Below are 7972 nucleotides of genomic sequence, written 5' to 3'. Positions count from 1 at the left end.
AGACATCTGGTATAGATCTAAAAATAGAAACCAGATGTATTCAATTGTTGTAGTTCTGCGATGCTTACCAATGTGGTAACCTATGCATTGAAGCTGTGCACAGCTAACAGGTACCTTAGTAGTATATGTGCAGATATACTAATTCCCTTCACTATCTAAGTGGCTAAATAGGTAGAGTCAAGACCACCAGTGTAGTAGGTCCTGGGTTTGAGGCCTGAGCAGTCATAAATTTTACATTATTTGCTGTGAAAATGTGTCAGGTCACTGAAACATCAGTTTAATTTAAAAATTAAAAAAATGTACATTGAGAAATTTGGACAATGGTAAGCAGTAAACATGGTCAATGGTCTATTCCTGTGTGCACATTGCTCAGCTTTGCTTAAACACAGATTGTGCGAGTTTGCATGATGCTAAGTGGCATGGCGCTTTTTTTAAAGTTACAGCATGATGTGCAAAGCTGGGAATGTAGCCTATATAAACGCCAATAGGGGGTAATTTCATATAATTTTCTGGAGTCCTCACTTGGCTGTGGATATGGCTGATACTGTTGGAGAAGGAGTGTGCTTTTGGGTTCAGCGGTGGGGTGTGCTGGAGTCCAGCGTCTTTGCTGGACTCCTGGTTAAGAACTATGAACCCCGTCTACTGCAGGGTGATTACCAGGGCTCAGAATGTAAGTCTGAGGCCTGGGATCAGTTGGTCAGGGAACTTACCAGTGCTACTGGCAACCCCCACACTGATGAGCAGTGTCAGCACCACTACAATGACCTGAGGCGTAGGAAGAGGGGAGCCTTGGACACCTCGGTCCAAGAAGCTAGGGTTGGGCAGATCCCACAGATATGTAAGTATGTTTGGTAGTACTTTAGAAATATACAACCTGAATTTGTGCAAAGCTGGTATGCATAATAGTTTGCTTCTCTTACCACATTTGCAGAAGAGAGGTATCACAATGTCTAGTCCCATGCAGGGTGCCTGACCAGGATGAGGCAATTGTGTTGTGAGTAGGAAAACATCCAAGTAATAACTTAATGCATAACATGATTATACAAGAAATTAATTACAGAGTTTGCAGTCTTAACAGTCAGGTATGACATACCTGGGACATCTTGGGTCTTTATTAATGTGTCACTGCCTACCTGAAATGGTGAAGCAAGTTAAAGCAAGTAAGCATGCAGTACTGTGTAGTATAGCTTCTAAACATCAGTTAGTGTTGGCGTCTACTCAGATTATGAGTCACTGTTCTGGTCTGCTCATTGTCTGAAGTATGCTGTAGGTTGCACTGAATAAATGAACAGGGTATATGGTTGCTTATCAGAAGTCCTACACAGCCATCTGTGGTCTACATGCCAGAGTGGAAGCAACATTAATCAATAAGTTGTAAAGGGTGATGGTGCTTTGATATGTAATGTTGTCAAACAAAGTATTTATTATTCCTGTATTCACTGCATGTGTGTCCTAATCTGATACCAGTCAACTGTTAAATGTAAATGAGTATATAATGTAGCCACAAATGTCTGAAATAACTGTAGTACAATACCCAGAGTAAGGTTCAAGCCTGTGTTCTGCTCATTTTGTCTGAAGTAATGCTGTATATTCCACACAGTCAATGAACATGGTATATGGGTAAGGTAACTGATGTCCTGGACTGCTATCCATGTGTCTAAATGCCAGATTTTGAGGAACATTATCAATAAAGTTTAAAACAGTAGTGTGCTTTTGATAAGTAATCTTTTTCAAATAAGTGTTTATTATTCCTGTATTCACTGCATGTATGTTCTAATCTGACACCAGTCAACTGTTAAATATTAACTATGATATAATGCATCATCACATTTCAGACATGCATGTATTGCAGTACCCAGGTAAGTGTCAAGCCCCAGCTCAAATAATTTCCTTGAGTTATGCTGTACATAGCACTCAGTAAATGAAAAGGGTATATGGTTAGGTCAACAGACAACCTACACAGCCATACATGTCTGTAACTGCCAGATTTCATGTGACATTAATCATTACAGTGTAAAAGGAGATGCTACTTTGATAACTACTGTTTTCAACTAAAGTGCTCATTATTCATGCGTTCACTACATTTGGTATCCAGTGTGATACCACACACAGCTATGCATGTGTGTAAATGTAGGGCTTCACACAAAATGTTGAAATATAAGTCTTAAAGGAGATAGTGTTTTGAGAATTTATTATAATGAAATAAAGTACACATTATTCCTGCAGTCACTGCTTGTGGGTTCTAATCCCATAGTAGCCAACTGAGAAATGCCCAGCTGTCTAGTGTACTTAGTGTACGCAAACATACTCTCAACTGTCACGCTTTTGAAGACTGTCATGACTACTGGCCCATATGTCTGGCCATTGATTAGCAGATATGTGACATTGCTTGGAATGCAATTTATTGGCAAATCCATTTTCAGAACACCTTGTATGAGTACACTATGTAAAAAAGTTCCCTGCAGTTATGCCTGTGTACGAGCATTTGTTAGTGATTGGCACATACTGTCTCATGCTAACAGGTTGACAGCTATGTATGTGCAACATCATCTAAAGAATATTTGCAGTCAGTGTACTCACAACTGAAATTGTACATATGTAGAAGTATGGATTAGTAGTCTGTGTAGTAATATTACCTGCAAAGTTACTAATGATATTTTTTTCTCTCTCCCCACCCCATATTATCTTTAATTTATTATTATTTATTATTATGATTTGATAGTAATATATTATTTGTAACTAACTGTTATGTTGGCCTTCTGTATTATTTCACACAATTTTGCTGTTAAAATACTTTCCTTTATATTATTTATTGTTGTGTTCCTCATTATATTTTTATATTTCTTTTGATTAATCAATACTATCTGCTAATATGTTAATACTAACATTTGTTTGGTTAAGTTTATTATCACCTTTTGTTTATATTTAGTTTACTACAGTGCGACAAGCTAGGCCTGTTCCTGGTGATCCACCTACCTTGGCTCTCCTGGCCATGGCACTGGGGCCCAGCACGTTGAGGCCACAGCCTGGTGGTGCCCCCTCTGCTGTCCATACACTACTTGCAGTGGTGGGTAGTTCTGCTCCATAGGCTGGGGCTGGGCCAAGCCTCTGGGAGTGGAAGTGGAGGGGGTGATTATGCCACCCATGAGGAACTGCCAGGCATGGTGTGTGGGTTGTTGCACCAAACTCTCCATGCATGCCTACACCAGATGGAGAGCATGCTGCCCATCCTGGTGGGGCAGCCTCACCCTGCATGCTGGTGTCCACCTCTGCCTCCACAGGAGCAGTAAAGGAGCAGTGCTGACAGTCCCATGGGTGAGGAGTTGAGTCGCACTGCTACCATGTGTGACATCCACGGGACTGGGATTCCAACAACTTTCCCCATCCAAGGTGTACACCCCCCCTCTTGTATCACACACCAACCCTGTCTGCTGTCTTTTCTGTCTTGTCTGTCTGCCAAAGCTTCCTCACATTCCCAGCTTACCTCCCCACATGTACCTATGTCCCTTCCCCAACATTCCACTCTCACCTTATAAAAAAAAAAAATGGGCACCTGTTCCAAAAAAAAAATATTGCCCCATACATAGCTCTCCATTTCACACACGTGTTCACTGGACACACTTAATTGTGTCCAACTGGCTTGAAAACACATCTGTTGTCTTCACCCCTAAAAAATCTGTTCTTGCACATCTGTTGCTCTGCAAGAAATGGATGACTATGGTTCTTTCCTACACATCCCTACCTGCCTTTCACTATGTTTTCCTCCCTGTTTGCATCCCATTTCACTACTGTCATATTTCCCCATTTTTCATTTCTCTAAAGATTTTTTGTGAGACATTGCATGGTGTGATGCACCACTAAGCTAAGCTAAATAGCTGTCTATTGATATATGTGTGTGAAATAATAATAATCATGTTCAAAATGTACACCTGTACCCTATTTTGGGCCCAGGACCATCACACCTGGAGACCAGTGCATCAGCCCACCAAGCCACATATCTGTTAATTATCATAGGTGTTTTAAGCAAGACATAGTACTTGCCATTTTCTCATCATTAAGCGTGTTTAAGCAGTACTGCACATGATGCCATGTTGCACAAATTTACTTAAAGAGTAATGGGAAAAATGGGAGTGTAACTTGGAGTCTGGGAAAAATGGGAGTATAACTTGGAGTCCGGGAAAAATGGGAGTATAACTTGGAGTCTGGGAAAAATGGGAGTATAACTTGGAGTCTGGTATAGGAATACTTCACTAGAAAGCCAGATACAGAATAATGGATGTAAGTGAGGTCTGTAACAGCAGGTAACTGTGCACCTCTATCTGCATCATTTAAAGATACACCTGCTAAAACTATAATGGAAAAATAGGTGTTTAACTGGGAGTGTAGTGGAGAAATACATCCTTATAAAGCTACGCAAATAATAATAGATGTAAATGAGGTATGTAACAACATGTAAGTGTGCAAGTAGACATTGAGAAATAGACCTGCTGTAACACTGACCCAGTAGCTCAGTCTGTTAAATGCTTTGACAACATTAATTTTTGGTACACAAGGTCTTGGATTCAAATCCAGTGGTGTGTACCATTTAAAATAGATGTATATGTCCCTCACCACTGTTAATTCTGCAATGAATGACTGTGTCATTGATTATTTATTCGCCCAAAGCATTTCAAATGGAATGTCTGCTTTTCAATGTTGAAAGTCAAAGGCCTGCAGACAAGACCACAGTTCTCATATTCCTATTACAACACTAGAAAGTGCATAGAGTGTAAGGTCATGCTTTACAATGCATTCACAGAGGATTTTAGGTTATGTAATACAAAGGAGGCCCAGTAATATCGGACTGTAGCACACAATTGTTTGCTACTGATATTACAGATAAGCACAGCTGTACAAATAACATACACATATGGAGGTCATGGTAGTAACAAAGGTTGCCAGCACACGTGTTTTAAACGACTACCATAACTTAACGCATAGCTTGGCAGTTGTCCAATGGTTGTCATACTGATAAATGTACCCCCTACCTTGTTCAAGGACACAACAAACATGTTGCCTTTTACTCTGTTAATAATACCTTTGGCTGATATACTTAGCTTAAACACATACCTCAGTATCATGTGGCATGGGTTTCCTCAATCAGGCTCTGGCTGTACACCAGGGCTGCTAATGGTCACATCATTACCCATAAGTGTTGTTGTCCTGCAGCACACACGTGTATGTAATCTACTGCAAACATCCTGTCTGTGCTGACATAGTATCTCTATCCCAGTATTTCCACCCCATCATATCAAAAAGGGGACGGATTCTACACTGAGGCCTTATATCACATTCAATAGTTGCATGGGATTTCCTGATTACACTGCAGATCAGCTGTGTATGCTGCAATCAATATTACTCAACCACAGACTGGTTCAGAGGCAACCACTTGCTAACGAAAATCTTCTTAAAAAGGCAAACTGTTAGACATGGAAACCATTGTGTATGAGGGTTACTTCCTATTGTGAACTCATTGGCACAACATTTATATATCTGTATCTCTCAAAAGAGGAGTATTGTACACCATCAGGTATGTAACCTTTTTTTTTTCAACATCATGCATATATCTTATTATACTTAGGGGGATGGGGATTACATCAATAAGCCTTTCTTACAACTGGACCTATGACATGCCATTGATCTGCAGCTGTTTAACACCTACAGAGGATGTAGACTGCAGCAAGGGTTTAATGCTACCTGTTTATTAGGGACACAGGTCTACTGGATACTGCCTTTGTTGGCAGTTGTAATACTACACAGCTATGTTTAGTCATTGAACTATAGACATATGTTGGGGAGAGAGGCTTTCCTGCTATGGGCCACACAACAAGTGGACTCCTGTGTTGGATGTGTAATCATATGCGATTATCTGTCATGGCACAAGCAGGTGTAGGTCACTATTGCCACTATCCTAGTTGCCTCCACACCATTTGCATGATTGCCACACTGCTGCATATGAGATGTGTACCCAGACGGTGAATAGAGATAGCCTTCCTTAATTGCTGTATCTGTACAGACTGTGCACCCACATACGTAATCTTGACACGTGTTCTCATTATTTTGTATTTCAGGTGTTAAAATGCATGCCAGACATTGCCCACCTTTCAGTGAGACGTAAAATAACCTCATTATTGAATCATTATATCAACACTACCAAGTACTGCTGTCTAGAGGGAGGGCAAATTGGCAGGAGCAACAAGCCTTGTGAGATGAACTGGTCTGTAATATAAACACTGTGGGGCATCATAATAGAACATACGATCATGTGCAACACTATGCCAAAGACACGATCCACTTGGCACACAGAAAGACAGAGGATGTGGCCAAGGATCGTCAGGTCACTGGTGGTGGGCCTGCAGTGGAACAACCACTGTCAGCTACTGAGGAATTCCTGGTGAACCTTGCAATGCACAATAGCTTCCAGGCTTCAATCACACCATATGTCATCGATGTGGGAGCCACCATTTCCACTCAAGAGGAGCGTCCAGGTATGTTTATTTGAATCAGCATCAAAATACTGAAGCATTTAGCATTTCAGGCTGTATATGGTTTTACATGGGTGTCAGGTGTTTATGGAGTGGTGAAAGCAGGTTACCGGGAAGCAGGTTACCTGCAGTTGTAAGCTTATGCAGAGATTGTGACTCACATACCTGTTATCATAGCAGCTTATGTCACTGGGGGATATTTGGATGTACTACCAATGTTATACTATAACATGTAGTGCTGTTTACGCATAGCAGCTACTGTAACTGGGGGATATTTGGATGTACTACCAGTGGTATACTGTAACATGTGGTGCTGTTTACATTACCTCTCCCTCAACTGTTTTTCAGGACTTTTAGGAATAGAAAGAGGCCGTGGCCCTGCCATTGGTAAGCACAAACCATTTTTGTCACAGATGTAGATTTACTGCAAGGTATTAGCTAAAGTGTCATCCTAGGCCTGCTGGCTGGATACATATACTGTATGCATGATTGTCAAATGTGGGGATATGTTCTGACTGTACACACTGTGGTCATACTTAGGCCTTGTAGGTGTGACCACAGTGATTAATTGCAGAATATTGGCAGGTGTTTTCATATGGCCATACCTGTAAACTGTGCAGATTTCTGCAGAATGTCAACAGTGTACATAATTTATGTATTGCTCATGAGAGTCCAGTTTAAAGAGCTGTTATTCTGCAGTATTTACACGTGGGTTAGAAATTACTGACGTCAGGCCCTACTGTATCAGATTGTGTATTGGACAAGTCTGTAATAGTGACAGCAGTGTATACAGCTTAACATATATTCAAACATAGCACTGCAGAGCATAGTAGTGCAGGTATTAATGTGATGCTTTCCCCTTTATATTACAGGTGACCTGGGAGGTTGGTCGTTGTCCCCTTTGCAACCTGAAGTCAGTGTCTCTTCAGACTCTGATGATGATGGCGGCCAAAGTGAGGCACAGCTGGGGGTTGTAGGGGCTGAATTTGTCACATAGGTTGACATCCCTTGTTTGCCATCATTGTCACTGCACACAGTCAGTATGCCTTTGCATACCTGGTCCCCTGAGGCCACAGATATTGGACAGTCGGTGGGTGGGGACATTGAACAGGGAAGTGTGGCTACTATGGCTACAATGAGTGTGGACACTGGCAGTAGCCAAACAGTTTGTGAGGTTCCACACTGGCGGATTGATAGAGGTGCTCGTAGGAGGCCTCCTGTTCCTCCAACACCTGTTGCAAGTGTCTCATCATATGTTACTCGACGTATGTTTAGGGCCATCATGGAGGCACAGGCATGTTCTGAAAGGAACTCCAGGCACATGCTCAGGGTGATGGATGCAGCACAGTCTGACATCCGTGACTGCCTCCACCATGTTGCTGATACCCTGGATTGGTTGATTGACGCAGTGGAAAGACGGTCTGAGATAGATGGCACACTGTCTGTCT

This window comes from Protopterus annectens, chromosome 5.part1 (assembly GCF_019279795.1).
Source record: "Protopterus annectens isolate FY-2018-M chromosome 5.part1, PAN1.0, whole genome shotgun sequence".
NCBI classification, from domain to species: domain Eukaryota; kingdom Metazoa; phylum Chordata; order Ceratodontiformes; family Protopteridae; genus Protopterus; species Protopterus annectens.
This window is presented reverse-complemented; position numbering follows the sequence as displayed.